General features: G+C 47.2%; 1 pseudogene; it reads right to left on the bottom strand.

Moving 5' to 3' along the window:
• Positions 1-24,360: 24,360 nt before the first annotated feature.
• Positions 24,361-24,824, bottom strand: LOC138804144 (RING finger protein 11 pseudogene; annotated as a pseudogene).
• Positions 24,825-25,410: the final 586 nt, after the last annotated feature.

The following is a 25,410-nucleotide window of genomic DNA, read 5'->3' as shown; positions in this document are numbered from 1 at the left end:
TTCTCAAACCAGGTCGTTGGACATTTCTCACCTCATACTAAAAATGGGGGCAGGAAATTGGTCACTTACATCCCACTTACATTTTCCAGTCCGCAGAGCACTTTTACCTATGATTATTCCTGTATGAAAGATGGGAACTATGAAAGATGGCCATAGGAAGAAACCCAAGCCATGTGTTTTATGGCTAGAGACAGGAGGAGTGGGAATTCGAAATTCTGGGTTCCCCTCTCTTTTTCTGGACACGCCCACCCTTGTTCCTGAGTTCTTCTCCAAGTTCATCTGTCCACCAGCAACCTCAAGAAAGAGACCTTAAAGGCCTTGATAATAAATGTTTAGGAGAACTATGCAGCCATGTAAAATTACTGGGAATGGAGTTGTGTTGTCTGTAGTCCTAACGTAGGCTTTCGGCAGCTTAGAGATGGAATGAGGATTTTTTGAGATATTTTTTGTTTTTGTTGGTTGTGGGCCTGAACTCTGGGCCTGGGCACTGTCCCTCAGGTCTCCAGCTCAAGGCTAGCATTCTTACCACTTGAGCCACAACACCACTTCCAGCTTTTTCTGCTTTTATGTGTGCTGAGGAATCAAACCCAGGGCCTTGTGCATGCAAGGCAAGCACTCTACCACTGAGCCACCTTCCCAGCTCCAGAATGAGGAGATAGACTAGATAGACTTGATAGACTAGAACCTGTGTAAGTAGGTTCATGTTTATACCTCTGGTGCTCAAGTCAGCTCTGGAGACACGTTTCCTCACCCCAGCTGAGCAATTAGCAGGGGAGCGGAGAGATAGAAGTTGCATATCAAGTCAGTGATACAGCCTGGTTATTAATGTAGCCAGCCCAGAACATCCCCTATCTTGTTACTGAGGAAACCAGAATGGCAGCATGCTGACTCCATCCCACAGCTGGACAAGGGCAGGGCCTGGTATCAGCAGCACCATCCCCAGGTTCTTGCAGGGCAAGAGCAGACCTCAGCTTTTACAGCTGGGATTCTTTTTGGTCCCACTGCTACCAGCTACCATGGCCTGCCATTGGTCCATCTGGGCTCTGCACCTGTGGGCAGGGCCTGCCATGCAGGCCCTGGTCCAGCTCCTCTCTTAAAGGGCCAGTGATGCCCAGACCCTGTGGATGGCCCTCATGTGCTGATGCCCTGCCCCAGTCAGCTCCTGGGGTGTGTATCCAATGGCACTGCAATGGGCTCCGGCTTCCACTCTCCTCAGTGGTGTCAAGGTCGGAACTCCATGACCCTGGATGACATTAGTGGATCCCAAGGCCAAGCTTAGTTTTATTTTACTAACAAACAAACAAGCCACAGGTCCCAGTCACTTTCTGAGGATAGCTCCCCTATAACCCTCAGGCAGCTGGGGATGGGCATGGTTGATGATGCTGCCATTCGTTTAGTGTGTGCCTGCCTTGCCCTGCGGTAGAAAAGGGCAAGTGAAAGCATGAGCAAGCGGCTGGGGAGGGGGGCTGTCTGAAAAAATCCCTATCTGGCCTCATCCCTGGTGGAGCCTCTCCTGGTCCTTATCCTTCCTTAGGAAGGCCTCCCTCCCAGAGCCACTGTCCAAAGGGCTCTGTCCCGGATTCATGGAAGAACAATGAATGTGATATGAACTAAACTGCATTAGCTAAAATGTGGAGTGGGCTCCTTTGCTAACTTCTTGTTCCATATACAAAGGGACACGCAGAGGCAACCTAAGAGGAAGTTTATTTACTTTTTTTTTAATGCCCATTTGGGGGCTTGAACTCTCACTGAGCTTTTTCTGACCAGGCTGGTGCTCTGCTACTTGAGACAAAGCTCCCCTTCTGGCTTTTTGATGATTCACTGATGATAAAATTCTTGCAGATGTTTTTGCCCAGGCTGGCTTGGAACTGCAATCCTCAGGTCTCAGCCTCCTGAGCTAGACTTACAGGCATGAGCCACCAGTGCCTGGCCTAATTTCAACTTCTATGTGAAAAATTATGTAACCATTTTCCTTTAGTAGAATTGAGACTGGTGCTGTGGCCTAGCCAGTTTGCTCTAAAGTTTTACAAGGTTTTATACATTCACTGAACCTCTAGTTACCTGTCATAGGATAGAGGTAGTCAAAGCCAGCTCCCAGCTAACTGGGACCATGGAATTTCCTGGAGGGAGATGTGATAATGCAGCCTTATTCAAATACATATGTGGAGAGGCAACCTACCCGTTGTCAAAAGGGCAGGGCAGATCTTGTCCCCTGTGGCTCTTTAGGATGGAACTGCCTGTGTCAGCCAACTTCCTCTCCTCTGGGGATGAGGCACTAAACTATTGAAAACTAAACAAGCAAAATTAATAAAGCAAGGAACAAATCATCCTGTTTTCTCCCTTCTCTTCTTCTTTCTAAAAGACCGGGAGGCAAAGAGATGTTGATGCAGGGAGGAATGTGATTGCATTAGTTTCCTGAAGCTGCTGTAACCAATGACCACAAATGGAGAGAGGCAAAGGATGATAGTCTATGCTGCCCTGGATCTGCACACCAGAGCCCTCACCATGGGAAGGCAGTGCTTTCTCCCTCTGCAGGTCCCTGGGGAAAATCTGTTCCTTGCCTCTTCTAGCTTCTGGTGGTGACCACCTTGCCCTGGCTTGTGGCCACATCTCTTCACTCTTAAGATTGTACCTTTCTATTCTGTCTTCACTCTGTGATGTCTATCTGGAATCTCCCTTTGTCTTTTCCTTATATGGATACTTGTGACTGCATTTAAGATCTGCTCAGATGATCAAGATTTGTTTTTCTACCTAGGGACCCTTAGTTTCATTGCATCTTGTAAAATCCATTTTTCCATACCAAGTAAATTTAGAGAGTCGAGAGATTGGGACCTGTCACCTGAGGAGAATGCGATATTCAGCCCATTCCATTAATATTCCTTAGTTGACTTGAGGCTGTATAGACTTCAAGATCCAGGAGAACCTGGGTGCCAGTGGCTCACACCTATAATCCTACCTACTCTGGAGGCTGAGATCTGGGGATCATGGTTCAAGGCCAACCCAGGCAGGAAAGTCTGTGAAACTCTTATCTCTAATGAACCACTAGAAAACCAGAAGTAGAGCTGTGGCTCCATTTGTAGAGCACTCACCTTGAGCTGAAGAGCTGAGGGACAGTACCCAGGCCCAGAGTTCAAGCCTCATGACCTAAAAAAACAAATCCAGGAGAAATGTGCTCAACTTCAAGACTGGGCTTAAGAGGAGGAGATGGATGACATGGTGAGGCAGGAAGTGAGTGAGGAATTATGTTTGCCTGTTTCTCTTTGGAAAAGGCCACTCAGCATTCATGCAGCTCCTTCTGCCCAGACCCCTTCCTTCTTGCTCCTTTTAAAGGCCAGGCCTGGCTCCATTATTTTCCTTGCTCATGAAACTGAGATCTTACACCCAGGCCCGAAGTCCAGGAGTCCCCCAGTAGCACCAACCACTTGTCCTCTTATGCCAAATAAAGAAGAGACATAGTAAAGGGCTGAAAAGAGAATTATTTCCCAGCAGCCTTAGGAAGACAGCACTTAAGTACATCCTCAGCAGTCTTTGGGGGTGCAGACATTGGCCTTAGGTTAAATAGGGAGAATTGGGGGCAGGGGATGAGAAAGGTCTGCAGAGTTCACACAGCCCCGGCTTCAGGTATGGCCTGGTGGGCAGTTAGCCCAGTCTTTGTCCTGGAGGAATTCTGGAGATATTGTTATTACTCTGTTACTGGAACAGATCAGGAGCAAGGCGATCTTCTAAGTCTTTGGCTGTTTTCTTTAAAATGATAAGAAGCAGACTTTGCTTGTTTGAGGGGCCGTGTGTCTTCCACATGAGATGGATGCCTGTGAATCTGCTCTTTCTTGGAGCCCATGGTGATTGCAATGGTGACTATAGCAGAAATCCTCTCAGATCAAAAGCACAGAGGCAAAGTCGAGGCGGGGACAGGGGGAGCTTTTCAGTAAATTCTCAGGGCCCAGCCAGAGGAACTTTTATGTTTTCTCTTAACACATGGCACATGTGGAATCTAAGCCCACCTGGTCCTTGTCCCGGTGGTTAGCTACGTGGAGGCAGGCCTTTCACCGACTTCCAAGGCACTGCGAGCTTCTCCTGTAGCTGTGTCCTATGTGGGTGAAGTTCTTGATAGCACAGGGACAGCTGGATTCTTCTCAGGTGTTTGTCATTTTCTCTCAAACCACAATCCTCCCGTGTCCAACCTCCCAAGTAGCGTGAACCACAAGAGCCTGGCTGTCCCAACCCTCTCCCCATCTAAGCTGGACTGGCTCAGAGCCCTGACCAGAAAGTCTCTTCTCCCTCTCTCACTTTCCCTGGAGAGTGGATAGGCTCCCTTCCCAGCCACACTCATGCCTCTGATGGTTTAAATCTAAAGTAAGTAATTTTCCCTGAAGCCAGGCAAAACTCAAGGGCATGCACTGGAAAGGGAGCAATGCTAGCTGGAGGCTGGCTGGGGGGGCAGACTTAAACCAGGAATAGAGGTCGTGTGTGTGTGTGTGTGTATGTGTGTGTGTGTGTGCGCGCGCGCGTTTGTTTGTGCCCACGTATGTGCATGCATATGCGCCTGTGCACGTGTGTGCTTGGGGGGACATGCTGGGATTTTGCTGGATAATTAGAGGTAAGTGTCTGTTGGATTTGTCTGCCCAGGCTGGCTTTGAGCCTCCACCCTCAGATCTCAGTAGCTAGTTTACAGTTGTGAGCCACCAGCGCCCCTCAAGCAACTAGTTTTAAACCTCTCCATAGAGAAGAACATGCTGTCAGTATTTGCAATTCTGTTCCACTAGCCTTTGTTTTCAGGTATATACCTTTCTTCCAGACTAACTCACACTCTTCCTCAGAGCCAGGCCGCAGCTGGTGGTCAAGTTGACCACACATGTTCCTCTGAGTTTGAAGCAGTGTGGGAAGCTAGGGGGCCCTTGATCGGAGGTCTGACCGGACACTAGGAACCAGAGCTCTGGCTATCCCATGTTCTCTTCTTTAGGCCAAGTAACAGGCTGCTGATTGCATTTCCTGCTTCTTCAGGGCAGAGAGGAGCATTCTAATGTCAACCTGGGCCACACAACATAGTCAGACAAAGTGTCCCAATTAGTTTCACAGATGGATTGGCCCACTGAGGCCAGCATTGATTTTGAGGTCTGCATGCTGGCATATTAACTCAGGATATCGATTCTGCCTTTTACTTTATTGCCCTGTCTCCTGGATGGACTTGGAACATGGTCTGGATGGCAAGAGGACTCCGAGGATTACCCGTCGCAGAATGTACCTCAGGTGATGTACAGGAATGGCTTCACTTCATCAGACAGCTTCCCACTAGGACATACTATCTTCAATAATTTATAGCCCAGCATGCCTGGACAGGTGATGGCTCGGCAGTCTTCCACTTGCTCGCTTCCTTCTTTCACCAGCACACATCTGGTCACCTCCTCCCCATGACCGGGGCTGTATGCTGATGTCAAGATGATCTTTGTTTAGTCTATTCAGAAGTAAAGGAAGCCATTTGGAGCCACACACGAAGGAGGCCCACACAGTACGTGTCTGCCTCTGTTTGAAAAGAGAGTGGAGAGTATCTCTTAAAGCACCTGTCAACTGTGTCCCAGATGCTTTCCCAGTCCTTATGGGACCAAAATTGCATCCTCAGTGCATCTGAAAGCGGTCCATTCTAAGATGTTACCAATTTATTTATTTAAAAGAGATACTGTGAGCCAAGGAAGGTGGCTCAGTGGTAGAGTGCTTGCCTTGTATGCATGAGGCCCTGGTTCAATAACTCAGCACCACATAAGCAGAAAAAAGCCACAAGTGGTTATGTGGTTCAAGTGGAAGAGCACTAGCCTTGAGCTCAAGAGTTGTAGGACAGCATCCAAGCACAGAGTTCAGAGAGAGAGAGAGAGAGAGAGAGAGAGAGAGAGAGACTGTGGATATTCTATTCTGAAAAAAATAAACATTGGGCTGGGTGTGTGGCTCAAGGTTCACAGGTGTGAGCCACTGGCAGCTGGCTAGCTCACCATCACATTCATTTGTTCACTCATGCATTTCTTCACTCTCATGTTAATATGTGCAGAAGAGAATGGGGAACAGAACAGGCAGGGATCAGCCCTGGGTCTTACCCACATCCTTCCCCAGATAAGGAAATTGGGAACCTCCTATGATAAGGTACCTAGCAGCCCCCACCTCTACCATGTGTGCATGCACCTAAGGAGCAAACATAGTGGCTGTCCTGAAATGCCTGGAAACTTCCAAACTCCTGGGCCCATCACAGAGGACAAAGCCAGCTCAAAGTCCCCCACAGCTGTCCCTCGCTCTTTGTGAAGGGGTTAGGAGGGCTCCCAGGCTCCAGAGGGCAGGGGGGGACAGAGGCCTGGAGGGAGAGGGTGAAAGTCACAGGAAGGGGCATGAGGGAGTGGGGCCTCCACAATGGCTTCCTTCAGTGCAAAGACTCTCGCTTGTGCACTCAGACATGTGCGGCATGACTTGAAGACTGAAGAGAGGAAGAGCTCTTCATTTGAGTATGCACCAATGCCCACCAATGCCCACCACTTACAGAGTGCCTGCTGCTCTTCCACCCCAGCAAGCTGGCTGCACAGGTGAGGCCAGATGGGAGGTGAGGAGGGAGGCTGGAGCAAAGGCTGGAGGCTGGATCCCTCTTGCCCTCCCCAGATTCAGCCGTTATCTCCAGCAAACCAGAAGGAGGGGGAGGAGGAGGGACAAGAAGAAGAAATGATGATGAAGAGGGAGAGGAAGAGGAGGAACAGGAGGAACAGAAGGAGGAGGAGGAGGAATTGTTCTGTTATATAAGTTCCATGTGTTCTTTCCTTCATCCAGCAGCAAGGTGTGCTAGGCATTGTTCTGAAGACCAAGCTTTATATGTTAGTAGCCAAAACAAACACAAGTCCTCTGTCAATTTAAACACTGATGGAATATTGATTCATTTTTAAGGTCTGGCAAAGGTATTGTGATTTTGTTTTTGGATCTAGTGTTTTCTAGAACGCACATATTGAAAGACTTATCTATGAGCTGCCATGTTACTTGGGAGTCTCTTGACCCCATGAGCAGGGCGCCGGTGGCTCATGCCTCCCTTCCTAGCTACTAAGGTTGAGATTGGTGGATCATGGTTCAAAGCCAGCCCAGGCAGGAAAGTCTATTAAGGCTTTTATCTCTAATTAACCACCAGAAAGCCAGAAGTGGAACTGCGCCGGCTCAAGTGGTAGAGTGCATATGTTCTTGTGTGCATGTGCACGTGCGTAAACATACACACACCACACACACCGGGCACTGGAACTTGGAAGATGTGGATTCTTGCCTTCAGAACCCAAGTCCCACTCTGGCTACATTCCACATCCATAGCCTTTGCACTCAGCCCCACAGAGCATGGCTCAGAAGGCCCCACATGGAGTCCCAGCCATGGCTGATTCTCTGAGCCAGAGATTCAGACAGCCAGAAACAAGCCCGTAGCTGGAAGGCACTGCTGGTCATCCTGAACCAGGGCCAAGTGGGGTGGAACATGGCCCAGTGCCTCCCACTCTCTGCCCAGGCTGGTGGGGGTCACCGGACTCGTTTCTAGTCCCTGATGTCCAGGCCTGGCTTCCAGCTCTTTGGACTCTGCCTCCTGTTTTTGGGTCAGATTACAGCCAGTAAACAACCAACCCCATGAGGAACAAAAAGTTTCTGGTTTAGAAAATGGAGCCCATCTGTTTCTCATTTGACTCCTCTGGGAAGCCTGATTTCCTTCCACGCTCCCACCCAGGACCTCTGGCTTCTCTGGGAATGCAGTGGCCACCTTTGGCCACCTTGGCATTAGGGAAGTGGGGAGCTGGCTGGGAGGGCAGAAGCCCCTTGTTTCCACTCATAGAGGGTGTCCTGGATGGTTTACTTGATTTTTTTTTCATGAAAATTAAGTGTCTGTACTTAATCTAAAAAAGTCTAAATAAAAATATAAAATTGTGGCTGATTAAACAAGCATTGTTTTCCTGAAGACAATAGAAGTCTGTATCTTAATTCCTTATTAACAGACTCATATAATCGTGAGCAGTACCTTACCGTCGGCTGTGAGAACACTTGATTAAAATTTACAAGGTTGTTTGGGAGTGGTGCCTCTTCCGCAGGCCTGTCTCTCTCCTGGGACTCAGGAGTCGGTGGCTCCCTGGAAATCATCTCTTTGTTCCTCTAGGCTGGTGTGACAGGTCCCTCTTGTGTTCGTTGTTAACATTGTCCTGTTTCTGTTCCCAGAACAGGAGGACTGAATTCAGCAACTGAGTTACTAACATACTTTAATCCATGTCCTCCTCTTCCTGTCCTTCACCACTACCATCATCATCATTACCGCCACCTTCATTATCACCACTGCCATGATCATCACCACCACCATCATCATCATCACTGCAATCATTGATGATGAATCACCATCATCATCATCATGATCAATTCATCACCACTATCATCATCAATCCACCGTGATCATCATCACCACCACCACCATCATCATCATCACCACTGCCATCATCATCATGATCAATCTACCACCATCATCAATCCACCGTTATCATCATCATCACCACCAACATCATCATCATCATCATCATCATCATCACCACAGCCATCATCATCATAATCAATCCACCATCATCATCAATCCACCACTATCATCATCAATCCACCATCATCATCACCACCATTATCATCATCATCACTGCCATCATCATCATCAATCCACTACCACCACCACCATCATCATCATCATCACCACTGCCATCATCATCATCATCATCAATCCACCATCATCAATCCACCATCATCATCACCACCATCATCATCATCACCACTGCCATCATCATCATAAATCCACCATCATCATCAATCCACCACCATCATCAATCCACCACCATCATCATCAATCCATCACCATCATCAATCCACCACCATCATCAATCCACCACCATTATCATCATCATCATCATCATCATCATCATCATCATCATCATCATCATCATCATCATCACCATCATCATCACCACTGCCATCATAATCATCATCATCAATCCACCATCATCAATCCACCATTATCACCAGCACCATCATCATCACTGCCATCATCATCATCATCAATCCACCATCATCATCAATCCACCACTATCATCATCAATCCACCACCATCATCATCACCATCACCAGCATCACTGTTATCATTGCTATCAACACCATTGTCAGAACTATCATCACCATCAGCACTACCACTATTACCATCATCACCATGGCCATCCCTACGGTTATGGATGATTATCAGTACCATAGATACCTATGTTGCATGTGGTTAGGCTAAGTGGCCATCAGTATAGATAGAAGTGACTGAATTCTATCCCTGCCTGTGTTCCCTTGGCTAAGTAACTTCCAGCTTTGTATGTCAGTTTCCACACTGACTAAGATGAGCTTGTGAAGAATAGCATTGGGATTTTGTGTGTGTGTGTGTGTGTGTGTGTGTGTGTGTGTGTGTGTGTGTGTGTGTGTGTGTGTGTGTGTGTGTGCTTGTGTCAGTACTGAGGCTTGAACTCTGGGCCTGGGTGCTGTCACTCAGCTCTTTAGCTCAAGGCTAGTGCTCTGCCACTTGAGCCAAAGTGCCACTTCCAGCTTTCTGGTGGTGTATTGGAGATAAGAGTATCACAAACTTTCCTGCCTGGGCTGGCTTTGAACTATGATTCTCAGATCTCAGCCTCTTGAGTAGCTAGGATTACAAGTGTGAGCCACCAGCATCCAGCATAGAGCTTTTTAAGTACAGAACATTTTCAGATTTTCCCCATTGTGTATGATGCTGGCTATAGTTTTACCCTTCCATTCCTGGTCTCTTCAGTGCTTTTCTTATGAAGAGATGTTGAATTTTGTCATAGGATTTTTCTTCATTTATTGAGATAATTATGTGTGTTTGTCTTTTATTCTGATTATGTGCTATATTATGTGTGTTGATCTGCATATATTTAACCATCCTTGCGTCCCTGGATAACTAATGCATTTATAAGATTATTTCTTTGTTGCTTTGTATGTCCCTCCCCCACAGTGTAACCCCCGTTTTCACTATATTTGATGTCAGTATAACATGTGGAGGAGATGGGGACAAACAAGTCGTTTAAGGATTCAGGTGGACCTGTTGCAACAATGAGAAGTACAAAATGTCATGTCAAAACCAGCTTTACAATGCCGGTGTGGGGGGGGGGAGGGGGGTATAATTGGGTGGGGGGAGGGGGGTAAAATTGGGTGGGGGGAGGGGGGAGGCGGGGAAGGGAAGTGAAGGGTAAACAAAGGAGGAGGCTGCAATGCTTGGTAAGAAATGTATCCATTATCCTGCCCATGTAATTGTAGCCCCTTTGTACAGTATGTTCTCAAATAAAATAAAATACAATTAAAAAAAAAATGAGCTCAATCATGTGTGTGATGTTTTTGTGTATTCTGGTACTGAGGATTGAACTTGGAGGCTGGATGCTGTCGCTTAGCTTCCCCCCCAAGGCTGGTACTATACTATTTGAGCCATAGCTGTACTTCTGGCTTTTTGCTGGTTAATTGGAGATGAATCTCACAGACTTTTTTGCCTGGCCTGGCTTTGAATTGTGATCCTCAGATCTCAGCTTCCTGAGTAACTTGGATGACAGGTGTGAACTACCCACCACACAGCATCTTTTATTCCTTATGTTGATGTTGTTGTTGTTGATTGTGGGGCCTGAACTCTGGGCCTGGGTGCTGTCCGTCAGCTCTTCAGCTCAGGGCTAGCGTTCTACCAATTGATCCACAGTACCACTTCTGCCTTTTTCTGCTTATATGGTGCTAAGGAATCAAACCCGGGCCTCATGCATGCAAGGCAAGCACTCTACCACAGAGCCCCCTTCCCAACCCCTTTTAAATTCTTTTAAGGCAGCTTTGTCCAACGCCATTTTGTTCACACATGTTACCCTCTGAGTGACAGCATCTCACCCTTCATCTCCATAGTCCCAGCAGGAGTATGCTGTCCTCAGAGCTGCATAAGACGGACTCTTAGAGGTTGCTGAGACTGAGACTGACGTCTTGGGTTAATTGAAAGGCTCCTCGAGTAGGCCTAACACACCATTATGTGATGCACCTGACACCCACACAATTTAGTGACTTCTTATTTTGTGAGAATCATAGTCTCTGATCGAATAAATCTGCCAAACTCCAGCTCCAATGGGGCCAGGCCCCTTTCCCAAGATGCACAGAGGCACGAAGAGAATCGCAGATGGCATGCACAGGGTGTTTTTCAATTGTGTTTGGCTGTCAACACCACGTCCACCTCCACTGAAAGTGACTCATATGTTCTGTAGCTATCCTGTTCCACTGTATTTTGTGGGAAAGAAAGTTGGTTTTTTCAAGTAAGTCCGTTTTTATCATATGTCATGAAAATACTGGTTTATGATTGTGTGTCTGTGTGTCACTGGGAATAGAACCCAGGGCCTGGCACATGCTAGGCACTGCTTTGCCACTGAGCTATAACCCAGTCCTGCACAAGCTTTTCTCTATTTCTTTCTTTTTTTGGTGTTGGTATTGAGGCTTGAACTAAGGCTGGAGTGCTGTCCTCTAGCTTTTTCACACAACCACTTGAGCCAGAGCTTCCTGCTTTTTGGTGGTTCGCCCGAGGATATGTCTCCCAGAGTTGTCTGCCTAGGCTGGCTTTGAACTGCGACTCTCAGCTCTCAGCCTCCTGAGTAGCTGGGATGACAGACATGAGCAACCAGCATCCAGGTTTTTGTGTTCTTAAAAAGCAAGATCCTAAACATTTGCTGGAGAATCATAGATCTGCTCAGGTTTTCTTAATAGAATTTGTACAACATTGATTTAATAAAATTATTATAAATCTTTTAGCCAAATAATAGTGAGGTCATAGGGTAATTCTTTGCTTCCTGATGCCCCACAGAAGTGCGCACACAGGGCTGGGCACACAGAGCGGCCGTGTGTGGCTCATTTTTCTTGTGACTGAAGAGAGGAGAACGAAACTTCCACTCTGTTTCAAATTAGGCTACTGCAGTCCGCTTCTGTTCTCCTCACTCTGTGGCTCCCTCCACCCTCTACCTGCTACACAATTAACACCCAATTACATCCAACACCTTCATGGAAGCCATTGCTGGTTGCATTCCAGCTCCCTTGCTGCCTCCCTAACCCAGAGCCCAGTCTGCCACCAGGCTGCACAGGTGTTTGCCGGTAGGAAGCTTTTCAGTTTTACTGAGCTTTTCCCGGCAGGAGAAATTAATGTGGTATTTAATGCAATGTCTTTGCTGAACCATCTCTTCTGGGCCTGGCTGTTCTCGGCAATAATAACCCTGTGTGCATGTGGGGTGTGTGTATGTATGTGTATGGTGTGCTCCTGGGTCTGAGCACATTAGTTCACTGGATGAGGAGGAGTGAACTGGGTGGGGAGGGGAGGAAAGAGAGGCCCAGAGGTGACAATGGGAAGACCCAACAGAGCCCCACTTCTGAGCCTGCTGCTCCCCACTTTGCTCCCATCTGGGCAGGAAAGGGGAAGTTCAGTGTCATCAGCTTTGGGAATCTCGATTCTCTCCTTCTCCATGTTGAAGTTCAGGAAAGCAAGAGGACAGGGAATTTTGCTTTTGTCCTCAAGTGTACAAGCAAGCACCTGGGGAGTGTCTCCATAGAGCTCACCTGGCGGGAACGCCTTACAGTTGTGGTGCTGGCTTTTGTGGAGCGGTGTGTGTGTCCACCACGGGAAAGTGTATCTCTGGACCCTCCCACTGACATCTCCCACCTTCTTTTCTCCCCTTCCTCCTCTTTCTCTTCCTCCTCTTTCTCCTTCCTCCTTTTTCCACACAGTCTTCCCAGGCTTTCTTAGTATCTCAGGCTCCAGAGTTGCTGGGATTGCAGATATGAGTTGCTGGTGTGGGCAGAGACCATGCACCTCACCCATCCCCCATTTTTTGCAGTCATTTTCTGGTTGTCATCCATGAGTGGGGTTAGAACTCAGCTCACTTTATCTGACATGAGTCCTAGTGGCACAGCTTCTTGGTGATTCATCTAGGAATGGCTTCATGTTCACGTTCACCACCTGGGTTCACATTTTCTGAGCTGCTTCTGACCTTCCACTCTATTTACATGCAAATAAGTTTGTCAGGGCTTCCTGTTTAAGCCTGCAGAGCCTGGCTGTTCAGTGAGAGGAGTTTTAGAATGCTTGCATTTTGTCAGGGGAAGGATATATTCCCAGCTGATTATCCCTGAGATTTCCTCCCACAGCCCCAACCAACCCATACCCCACAATGGCTGCTTCAGTCCCCTCCCTGCAGGCCTGGCCCCATGCAGCCGATGGGCTGCAGCACTTTCTTCCTTACTCACCAATAGTTTAACTATCTCATGAGCACACACATACACAGCACTCAGGGACTGGGGAAAGTAATGGCTTCCACCACACTTCGTCCCGGTCCCTCTGCTGCTGATCCTTCTTTTCCTATCCAGCATCCATTGACCACCCTTTTCCCTCTTAGCATATTTAATTTGTATTCCAGACAGACATACACCCAGGCTGGTGTCCCTATCTCATGCCTGTAATCTGAGCTACTCAAGATGCTGAGATGTGAAGATGGAGATACAAAGCCAGCACAGGCAGGAAATCTGTGAAAGTAATCTAAAACTAATCACTAAAAGGCCAGAAATGGATGTGTGACTTTTTGTAGAGGACCGATCACGAGTGATAAAATATAGGGTCAGTGCCCAGGCCATTACTTCAAGCCCCAGTTTGGGCACAAAGAACAAACAAACCAAAACCCAAAGGAAGAACAACAAAGGAGACAAAGGGAGAGGGAAGAAGGGGTGAGGTTTTGATTCCTCATAAGCATGTATGGAAACATCACAGTGAAAGCCCTGTCCTACAATCAGTGCATATTAATTACAAAACAAAAAACAGAGGGTTGGGAATGTGGCTTAGCAATAGAGTTGCCTAGATTGCATGAAGCCCTGGGTTCCATTCCTCAGTACCACATAAATAGAAAAAGCCAGAAGTGTGGCTCAAGTGGTCGAGTGCTAGCCTTGAGCAAAAGAAGCTCAGGGACAGTGCCCAGGCCCAGAGATAAAGCTCCAGGACTGGAAAACAAAACAAAAACCAAAATTAAACAAAAAACAAATACAAAAAATAACCAGAACAAAAGGATAAAAACATTTGCTGGAGAATCATAGATCTGCTCAGGTTTTCTTAATAGAATTTGTACAACATTGATTTAATAAAGTTATTATAAATCTTTTAGCCAAATAATAGTGAGGTCATAGGATAATTCTTTGCTTCCTGATGGTCTGCATGATATTAACTCAAGCTGCCAGATGGTGTCTAGAGGATATGCTTCCAGACAGGCCGCAGGACTGAGCTCTATGAGTAGACTGACCACTTGGTTGGGTCTGGATGCTGGGGTGTTTCCTGCTCAGAAACATAGGAATTATGCAAAATAATAGCCTCTGAGAGGGTGGAGAAGCTTACATGAAACCCTGGCCAGCTTAATTAAGCCCAGAAACAAATGGCTGTCGCCACTAGGGGGCAGTGCAGTCCCCCTGCTTTCCCTGGGGGACGCATCCTTTCTGAGCATCCTTTTATTGTCAGCATCCATTATCCTTCCAGGATCCACTCTCCGTGTCTCTGTCCCTACAGAGTCCAAACCTTTGCTGAAAATATTCATTCACGGCAGTGGGAGTGTAAAAGGAGGATCCCTAAAAGTAAAGAAAAATAAGATTTATTTGGGGATCAACTGGGGATTTTTGCCCATCGCAAACAGAAAAAGAGAACCAAAATGGGGAAAGTTACCCATGGAGCTGTTCTGCCATCTGGTGGACACAGTGCACCCTGCACCTTGCAAACTATACTGGGGGTTTTAGGATTATAAAAGCTACTTAAGACAGCAAGCAATCAAGTAAGTCAGCAAAATCTCCACAAAAATCCTGAATAGCACACATGAATAAAGTGAACACAAGTTTTCCATTTAAAAGAATTGAGGATCAAATTCAGAAATATCATAGATGTTTTCTATCACTTACTTTTCACGTACCAAGTGTGCACACTGGTGCAGCTGGTAATCTTAGCACTGAAGAGACCCAGGCGGGCCAGCCTGGGATACCTAATGAGACAGGAGCTGACATTTCAGAAGGTTTGAAGTGAAACATATATATATATATATATATATATATGTGTGTGTGTGTGTGTGTGTGTGTGTGTGTGTGTGTGTATAAATATTACATATATGTAATATATGTAAATGTTTTATAAACATATGTAAATGTTTTATAAACATCTGGTACTACCTAAGAATTGTGATTTGAGCTTCCTTGGTGTGAAACACTTAATGCAGCTATTTCACAAATATTTAGGGGCTCTGAGATACTGCAGCAGACTCAGGGGTAAGTGGACACATTGGAAATTGTCCTTTCTCCACTTTTCATGGTTGCACAGGAATACAAGGGGTCTCACTGTGCTGATTTCATAGGCATGTACAGTGCTCTTTGAACAAATGCCTCAAATTCCTTTTGATACTATCCATTTCAAACTATTTAATGGGTTTTATTTTTCTCTGTAACTTTTTCTTTCTTTTTTTTTTTTGTGTCGTGGGTCTTGAACTCTCGGCCTGGACACTGTCCCTCAGCTCTTCAGCTCCAGGCTAGTGCTCTACCACTTGAGCTCTACCAATAAATCTGGTGATTTATTGGAGATAAGAGTTTCACAGACTTTCTTGCCTGGGCTGGCTTTGAAACGGGATCCTCAGATTTCAGCCTCCTGAGTAGCTAGGATTACAGGTGTGAGCCACAGACGCCCAGCTGTAACTTTTTCTTTTAAGTTTATTTATTCATTTTAGTGTCATCCTGAGGCTTGAACTCAGGGTCTGGGTGCCCTACCACTTGAGCCATAGCTCCATTTCTGGCTTTTTGGTGGCTAACCAGAGATAAGAATCTCATGGGCTTTCCTGCCTGCCCTGGCTTTGAACCATGATCCTCCTATCTCAGTCTCTGGAGTAGCTTTGATTACAGACATGAACTACAGGCCCCCAGATGCAAGCTTATCTCCAGCATGAGGCTGATGGTTTCCGAGCAGTCTGATGGACGTCCATTCTCCTCCTTCCTCAAGTGGAACCTTTGGCTACAAGGTTCTGAAAGTGCTTCCACTTCCTTCAACTCAGTATTTTTACCATATTGACAAGAATATGTGTGTGTGTGTGTGTGTGTGTGTGTGTGTGTGTGTGTGTGTGTGTGTGTAATGGAGCCTCAAAACTTGTCAGAATTGGTTCTCTTGTCTGTCAGAAGAACTGATATCAGTTTTCACATGCCCAACTTCAAGAAGAGAATTTTGACCCATCATCTATCACCTGTCTATCTATCTGCCTGTCTGTCTATCATCTATCCACTACCTACCCATCTATCTGCCTATCTATCTGCCGGCAAGGTTGCTATCAGACTGACTTCAAACATGATCCTCCTTCCTCAGTCCCACCAGTGCTGGGTTTTTAGATGTGCACTCATGCCCAACTTATTTATGTGTAAGTACATTATTCAGATAATATATTTGTGCTTAAAAAGGAAATAAGAGAATGGCATAAATTGCATATAAAATTCTTCTAAGTCACATCCTAACTAAACATTGGAGTAGTATTGTATTATTATACTCATTACAAACTTCTGAAGGAAAACAACACATATATTTATTTCTGTATAATAAGTAATTATCATATGTAATTATATATATATATATATATGTATATAATGATGACTTTTTTACCCTGTACCCGGACAGGCTTGAACTCGGTGCCTGTCTTGTGCACTCATGGCCAGTGTTCTGTGACCTGAGCCATGGCCCCAGCCTGTCAAGTCAGCAGCACTCCTCCATCAAAGCCCCATCTTCCTGCATGTCTAACGCCATGTGGAGCTCATGTCGGGGCTGGGTGCTGAGTGCTGAGTGGGACATAAATAGCTACTTTTAGATGGGGGGGATGGCCAAATGTGTTCAACGGCTTCTGGAGCTGGGTGACTGGGTGCGATAGGAGCCAGATGTGTGGATTCCAGGCTGATTGCCTCTTCCCCTTGCCCCTCCGGCTGCCTTCCCTGTGCCCCCCATCCTCCCCTCTGGTCCCCCTGGCCCTTTGCCCTGCCCTCCCCATCCCTCCGCCCTCCTCTTCCCTCCCCATCCCCCCTGGCCCTTCCCTGCCCCCCCTGCCCACCACCCAGCCCTCCTCCTTGCCCTCCTCCTGCCCTCCCCCCTTCTCACCCTTGTGCAGAGGGAGGAGAGGAGACAGTGGTGGGTGTGGTGGCCGGCTGGGCTTGGGCTGGAGTGGGTGTAGAGGAGGTCCAGCGGGAGGCCCAGGCTCTGCGGAGGCCGGCGGGGAGGGGTCGAGTCCAGCTGGAGGCCCGGCCTCCGTGGAAGCCTTCTGGCCGGACACCACTGGCACCTGGACTTGCTGTCAGTCAGCTGCTCCAGGTTCCTCTGTTGCCTACTGGTTTTTGTTTTACAATGGTTGCACTCAAGAGCTTCAAATTTATCTATAGATCGACTTGTATCAGGTTTATAGGTGACTGAGCATGTGTTTGCCATGTCAGCCTTTGCATTCTGTGCTTTTGTTCCATTAACGTCTTACACTTCCAGGAGAGAGACCGGGGGTTTTGTGAGTATAAGCGTGGGTGATGTGTGGGTAGTATGTGGTGTGTGTGGTGTGATTATGTGTGGTGTTTATGATTGTGTGTGGGGGATGTGTGTGTGAGTGTGTGGTGTGTGGTGTGATTATGTGTGGTGTGTGTGGTGTGTGGTGTGATTGTGAGTGATTGAGTGTGAGCATGTGTGGTGTGTGTGATTGAGTGTGAGTGTGAGCGTGTGTGGTGTGAGTGTGAGCGTGTGTGGTGTGTGTGATTGTGTGTGCTTGGTGTGTGTGTGGTGTGAGTGTGAGTCATTCTGTCGTCCTCGGTGCTGGGTGTGAACGTTGCCTTGTGCTCCGGACCGCCCTTCCGAGGCTCTCTTGGGAGTAGAGCACGGAGCTTGGGGTCACCCGCTGCCCTGCGCGGGCTGGGGTCGTGGGGTCGGCAGGTCCAGTGGGCCGGGGGTCGGCAGGCCCAGGCCGGCCTTTGCCCCCACTCTGACCGTGCTCCATGCCCACCACCCCGCAGTCCCTGCGGTCCCGGAAGCAGAGGCCATGGGCTCTCAGTTGGAGGCAGTCTGGACCAGTCTGGATCAACTTCACCCTCATCTCAGAGCCTCCGGCGAGGAGGGCATCTAGTACCTGTGGGGAGGCCGGGCGGGGCGCTGTGCTCAGCCCAGAGGGGGCGCTGTGCCCAGCCCAGTGGGAGTGCTGCCGGGCCGGGGCACTGCCGGGAAGGGGTGCTGCCCGGCGCTGTGCCCAGTGGGGGCGCTGCCTGGCTGGGCGCTGGGCCAGGCGCCCCCTGGGCGCTGTCACCCAGGCCTGCAGAGGCCTCAGGAGCCGGCGGGGCTGGGGCAGTGGGAACCCCAGGAGGGGCAAGGGGTCTCCCTTGGCCCAACCCAGGCCTTGTGTGGCCTGGATCCCATTAGCGGCGGTGGAGGAGTCTGGCCCAGCGGGAGGGCAGCCTAGGTCAAGAGCCTGCACTGGTTATGGTAGACTTGCCTGGGGGTGTCAATTTAGGAGGGACAGTGGGGGGGCGGCGTAGGGGGGCAGTGGGAGAAGTGGGGGGCGTGGTTGGGGGTGTAGGAGGGGCATAGTGGGGGTCGTGGGGAGTTGGTGGGCCGCAGTGTAGGCGGGAGCAGTGAGGGGCATGGTGGGGGCACGGCGGGGGGCGGTGGGTCCCCCGGTGGGGTGGGGCTCTGAGCCCAGGCTGGCCCAGGCATAGCTGTGGCCCTCCTCCCTTCTCTTCTTCACTCTTCCCTTTCTGCCTATTTTAAACTTCGGATGGGTCCTGGGGCTCGAACCCCGGTCGCGCTGTCCCCAGCTTCTCCCTTGGGCTGGGCTCAAGGCATTGTGATGAAGGGAGGTGGATCCCAGAGCCGGGTTCCATGGAGCCTGGAGCTTCTGGAAAAGCCCACAGCCGGGGTTCTTAGGTGCCAGCCCCCACCTTCAATCAAGGCTGTTTTGTAATGAAATCAGCCCTGCTTTGGACCCCAGACCCATGGCGGCATTTCTTCTCCTGAATTTATCTCCAGGTAGTTGAACATCTTCCAGCTGATATGCTTTACTAAATGACAAAGACAAATGTAGCTCTTAGAACGAGCATGAAGGGGGTTTCACACTTTTTCTTTCTTCCTTTTTTCTTTTCTTTTTGTTTTCTGTGCAGGTACTGGGGCTTGATCCTCCACACAGCTAGAATAGCAACGAGAGCACCCCTGAACACAAAAGCCCAGGGACAGCCCCCAGGTGATGAGTTCAAGCCCCAGGACACACACACACACACACACACACACACACACACACACACACACACACACACATACACACACACACACACACGTTGTGGATGAACATACAGTTTATATCTCCACTACATGTTCATGTTTGGTGTTGCTCAACACATGAGTCCTGGGACGGGAGGTATATTGCTTGTGAGCTAAGAAAGCACACAGTAGACAGGAAAGACTTCAGAGTTTGCACTTTGGTGACTACATTGTACCCCCACCTCTGGCTCCTGTCATCTGGGAGGCTCAAGGTGAGCTGAGTGTGTGGAGGGGCCTCTGACGCTTCTACTAGGAAGATTCTCTGAGCCATCGTGGCTCCTGTTGGGTTGACCACCTTAAATGAGGAAAATGACCTAGGGCTGCAGGGGTGCACCGTCCAAATTCAGGACCCTTACGGACATGCAGGGGACCATTTCTCAGAAGTAAAGATGCCCTGAGCCCCGAATCTTTCCATGGCCAACCTTGCCCCCAATGCAAGGGCTGCTCATTGACGGCTGTGAAACGTAGGCCTTGGTTGGTTTCTCTGCTCATGGGAACTGCTGCAAAGACTCCCCGTTTTACCTCTGCAAGCACCTTCATTCCGCTCTCCATCCCTGACTCCACACCCCTGATCTGGAGCCCAATCCTGGCTCACAGATCGCCTGTGCACATGCTATGTGACATCTGCTCCAATGAGCCCTGTAATTACTACCCGCCCACTTTCATCCCGCTCATTTCCTGTCACTTCCTCATGGAAGTGTGCAAGCTCTTCATGAAATCCTCGTTCTTCATGTGCATGCTGTAGTGTCATTGCGCCTTTCTCTCCACGTTGTTTCTTAGTTATGTCTGAGTGGCAGCTCCAGGATGAGAGGTGGGGTAGTTTGCTACCCATATGCCTCTGTCCAGGCTACTTTCTGGCTGGTTTACTTGTGTGTGTGTGTGTGTGTGTGTGTGTGTGTGTGTGTGTAATTGGAGATAAGAATCTGTTGGCTCTGAATCTTGATCCTCAGATCTCAGCCTCATGAATAACTAGGATTATGCTTTCAGGTGTGAAGGTGGTTCTCTTATTTTCCCACCTAGATTAGAAACCTCTTGACAGCAAGAGGAGAATTTTCCTGATACTTGGCTTATTAGTTTGCCTTCCCATGTCACCGTGTTCCATCTACTAGGATGGTATTAGTTGTGTGGTTCTGTAGCTACCTAGCTTTTTGTGTCCACAGGCAAGGTAGGCATTTCTTGATTGAAAGGAAGTGCCTGGATAGGTCTATTGGCCAATCACAGTGCCTGGCATGTGGCACACACTCCATGAATGTTTGATGAAAGAACAAATGCACTCAGACTTTGTGGGAAAACACTGACTGTAAGACGTGGATCATTGTACTGCTTTGTGAGCATGCTGCAGAACATGAGGGGTTTACTTCTGCAAATGCGATGCTTCTTTTCTTTGTTTCTTGGTGTACTTCCCCCCCTTCCTATTCAGTATAGAACTTGAGCAGATTAAACAGGACTCAGTCTTGAATCCACGATGACACAGAGGCTGAAATGACCCTGGGGTTGGAAGTGATCAGTTCACTTGAATATTATTTGGAGGATAAAGTTTTCCTTCTGGGAAGAGAGATGCTAATGAAAAAAAATCACTCCCTGACTACAATTCAGAAGTAATAGGAATTTGGCTAGAAATAGGATCTTATGAAAACTCACCAAGCAGAGCATTTCTTCCCATGTCTTGGCCTTCAGGCTGGCATTCCAATGTTAGTGTTTCTCTGGTTTCTGGAGCTCAGGGTGGGGACAGGTGCCAGTGTACTGGGCAAGCAAGCCAACAGGTCTGGGCATGAGGGCGGCCTGCAGAATTTTATAGAGCTTGTGTTCATAACACGTGGACAAGTCCAAGGCAATTTGCAAAGATGTGAGAGATTTGTGTTGTTGTTGTTATAAATGTCTGTATGATAAAATGCGTGAATCTCAGGATTGGACTGGATCCGAAAGATGATCTCATAAAAGAAGGCTTCTGCTTTACTGGAGAAGATCTGTTTTCCGTATCCCAAATATTCTAACTTGTCACGGGCCGTGCTTGGTGGAGTCTGTTAAGTTATAAGATAAACAACAGGCAAAAATGGAAACGTGAGTCTTCCCTTCTCTTGTGGCTATGGAGACAGAACGAGGCAGCCATCTCCACCTTTCAGTGGTGAACCAGGGAGAGAGATTGGGAAGGGAGCGAAGGATACACATTAACCAGGAAAGATTCCAAGATCCTGTGGATTACTGTTGCTCCAACTTAAAAGTTCATCCACTCACTTGGCGATCAATCCACTCACTTGGCGATCAGCCCTTCCCCCACCCCCCAGTCCTGAGGCTTGACCTCATGGCCTGGGCATTGTTCCTGAGTTTCTTTTCTTTTTTCTGAGTTTTTAGTATAACTTTACTACTGGGTACATTCTTTAGCCCAGTGGTGGTCTGCATAAATCTTTTTTAATTTTTTTTTATTTTTAATTTTTTATTGTGAAAATACTGTACAGAGGGGTTACAATTACATGGGCAAGGTAATGAGTACATTTCTTATCAAGAATTGTTGCCTACTGCTTTGTTTCCCCTTTCCTGTGTTTCTTTTGTTCAAGAGTACACTGTACCACTTGAACCACAGTGCCACTGCTGGATTTTTCTGCTTATATGGTACTGAGGAATTGGACTCAGGGCTTCAGGCATGCTAGGCAAGCCCTCTACCACTAAGCCACATTCTTAGCCTTGACTTGATCAAGACTTAGTCAAATGCTCCTTTGGATTCAGGAGGACTGGGGTGAGGCCTGGGGCTCTGCATTTCTTTTTTGGGGGGAGGGTCCGGTCGTGGGGCATGAACTCTGGGCCTGGGCGCTGTCCCTCAGCTCTTCAGCTCAAGGCTAGCGCTCTACCACTTGAGCCACAGTGCCACTTCCGGCTTTTTTCTTTTTGCTTATGTGGTGCTGAGGAATCGAACCCAGGGCCTCGAGCATGCAAGGCAAGCGCTCTACCACTGAGCCTCCTTCCCAGTAGGGGCTCTGCATTTCTGACAGTCTTCTGCATGCTGCTGCTGATGCCTGAGCCACTTCTTGAGGGGTGAGGTTCTGGAGGTGGAGTGGTGTTCTGGCTGTTGGGGGTAAATCCCCATGGCAACCATCTCCAAAGGAGAGGAAGCAGACCCTTGGGTGATAAAAGTTCACTGAAAAGTTTACAACTTCTAGGGGGTCACTCTAGATTTCCAGATTCCTGCTTTTGGAAATACCAGAGGCAGGAACTCTTTTTTCAAACTTGTGGGTGTTATTAAAATTCTTTTTTTTTGTTTCCTCCAAATTTGCTTTACATAATTGGATGAATATAAATTAATGAACAGAAACTTAAGCAAGATACATGTAACAATTTAATAGAACCTGATAAATGAAATTCTTTCATTTTTTTTTCAAATTCATCTTTAAGTTTTTCCATCGTGGGGCTCATAGGGAAATTAACATATGGACATTACAGTTGAATGCCAAATTAACTAATTATGACATATTAAATACTTCTATAATGCAATCATGAAGACCCTTCATACCACTTGTGTTTTGTATTTAGAAAAGTGTTAGAATCACAAATTAAACTCAAAAAAAAGAGAAATATTTGACTTGTTATCTGGAGACTGATTCTCCTTTCAATAATGGTTTTTAGTGGTAACATCACTGAGCTGAACAAATAAGTCAACTTTTGAGAACATTAAGAAAAATAAACACATGCAAAATGTATAAAACACACTACTACATCTTTACTAGGCCATCTCTATTTCTAATACTTCAGAAACTTAGAGATTTAGCATACTCTTACATTAAATGCAAGAAAAAAATAAAGTAGAAATTCCTTTTTTGAGATCACAACTATGAAGTCAGGTGGTTATACAAATTCTGCATTTGTGTGCAAAACATTAAACACATTTACCTTTGTTCTTGTCAGTCACCTAGGACTTAACATAACTTTCGAAGAAACAGACACAGAGATGTTTTTGTATGACTTCAATAACCTCAGCACTACAGTAATGAGAGATGCAGTATCTTTTTGCTGTGTTTCAAGACTATAGGGAAGGAAGTCACAGGGAAGAGAATCAAATTATTACAACTAAGAAACTACTTCTTGTTAAGTTTCACCATGGTGCCACTTTCATTTTTACATAGTATGGTGGCATAATTCAAGCTCAATAAATCAGAAATCTTAATATTTAAAATTTACCTTGACTTTCAATTATTACCATATTAACAACCAAAAGAATTAGATAGAACATATAGAAAGGGTAATATTAAACCCACTTTGCTAGAGTTGGTTTCTTGACACATTAACTCATTTTTAATACAAAAGGGATAGTGCATCTCAATTTGCTTACAAGCTAGGAGATCACTTTGATTTCTGCATTTTCTAACTGCAAACAGAACAAAGCACTTATAAGAGGTTATAAACTGATTTTCAAGCATAGAGCCAGCCCCAATGATAATAATACACTATTTTTAAAGACCTAAGGCAATGAATTCCATTTCCAATGGAAAAAAAAACTGTGCAAACAAGCTTAAAACTACTTTTTTTTTGTGCCAGTGTTATAAAATGTTGCTTTTAATAAAACCTTGACCCAAATGCCAGTAACTTCAGAAAAGAATCTGGGTAGAGGGAAGAAGAAAGTTATTTCATTTAGAAAAAATAGCCACTATCTTTTTCCTAATCTTCAACACACACAATTTAAACATATACAGATGCTTTAACACTACACAATTCCTATGTACTTGAGCAATAACAAAGTCTAAATACAATTATATTTTTAAACACTGGGTCAAGGTTTTACATAAAAATACAATCCTACTTTTTCCTGCTAAGTTTCTAAAATATCACATACTTTCCTCAACATCTGCAGCCATCCAGATATTTTTAGGAAATTTTTGTGCATGATCTTAATTCCTAATCCCTGGCTCTTTTGGCTCAGTGACAAAAGATCAAAACCGCCAAAAATGATGGTTCACTTGATGTCAGACGAGAGACCCTGGCTCAATTAGTCTCATAGGACGAAAGCAGTGCTGCATCAACTGGCTCCTTGCAGGAGGGGCATGTGAAAGATCTCATCAACCAGTCATCTATACAGTCCAGATGATAGATGTGCATGCACGGCAGAAATCGATTTGGGTCCCCATAAACAAAGTCCATCATACAGATCACACACTCTCGGATCTTTTTCTCTGATCCATCTCTTCCAGGGTCATAAACTCCTTTAGGCAGATGCTGTATAAGGCCTATTCTTTGAGCTATCCTAATTTGTTCCTCTTCAGTCAGCTGAGTTGCTAGCCGAGTCTGGCTGGGTATTGGATGATAGACTGGAACTGGAACTTGTTCCTGATATGGCAGCAGCGGCTCTTGATCTGGCTCCAGGTCCGAATCTGGCCAGGTCCGACTGAGACTGGTGCAGCAGGGAGATGTCATCCGAGGTGGGAGATTTGAGGCAGTTTCCCATCTTCCTGGGATGGGGCATGTGTGTGTGTGCGTGTGTGTGTACGTGTGCGTGTGTGAGAGAGATCTAGGGGAGGAGGAAAGCAGGGATGGGGGTCCTTCGCACGCTCTGCGGGGCAGCCTAGGTCGACAAAGTGGGGTCGACAGCAGGCCCGGGCTCAGGCAATGGCCTCCCTGCTCCCGGCATCACCGCGGGGCCGCTCATGCCAGTCTCCCGCACCCCAGGAAGGGGGACTCAAGGCCTGGCCGCAGACTCCGCTGGGGTCATGGCAGTTTCACCTCCTGTGAGGAGACTATGGGGGGGGGGCGGGGAGACCGAGCGCTTCCTCCCCCCTTGTCCCCCCTCGCAGTGTGGCGGCGGCCATGGAGCTGCTGGACCTAATCCAGGTCAGGAGGAGGCGGGTGTGGCTGCCTCAGCTACTGTCTCAGCTGCTGCTGCCCCCGCTGACACCGAGCCGCTGCTGCGGGCCTCATCCTACTCCATGGCGGCCAGAACGAGGCCTTTAAAATTCTTAAAAAACCTCATATGATTAAAATGTAAGGAATCATTAAGATTATTGTCATAATTGAATAAACTCTAAATCATCTAT

The sequence above is a fragment of the Dipodomys merriami genome, unplaced genomic scaffold (genome assembly GCF_024711535.1).
Source record: "Dipodomys merriami isolate MVZ:Mamm:240054 unplaced genomic scaffold, mDipMer1.0.p SCAF_359, whole genome shotgun sequence".
NCBI classification, from domain to species: domain Eukaryota; kingdom Metazoa; phylum Chordata; class Mammalia; order Rodentia; family Heteromyidae; genus Dipodomys; species Dipodomys merriami.
This window is presented reverse-complemented; position numbering and strand designations above follow the sequence as displayed.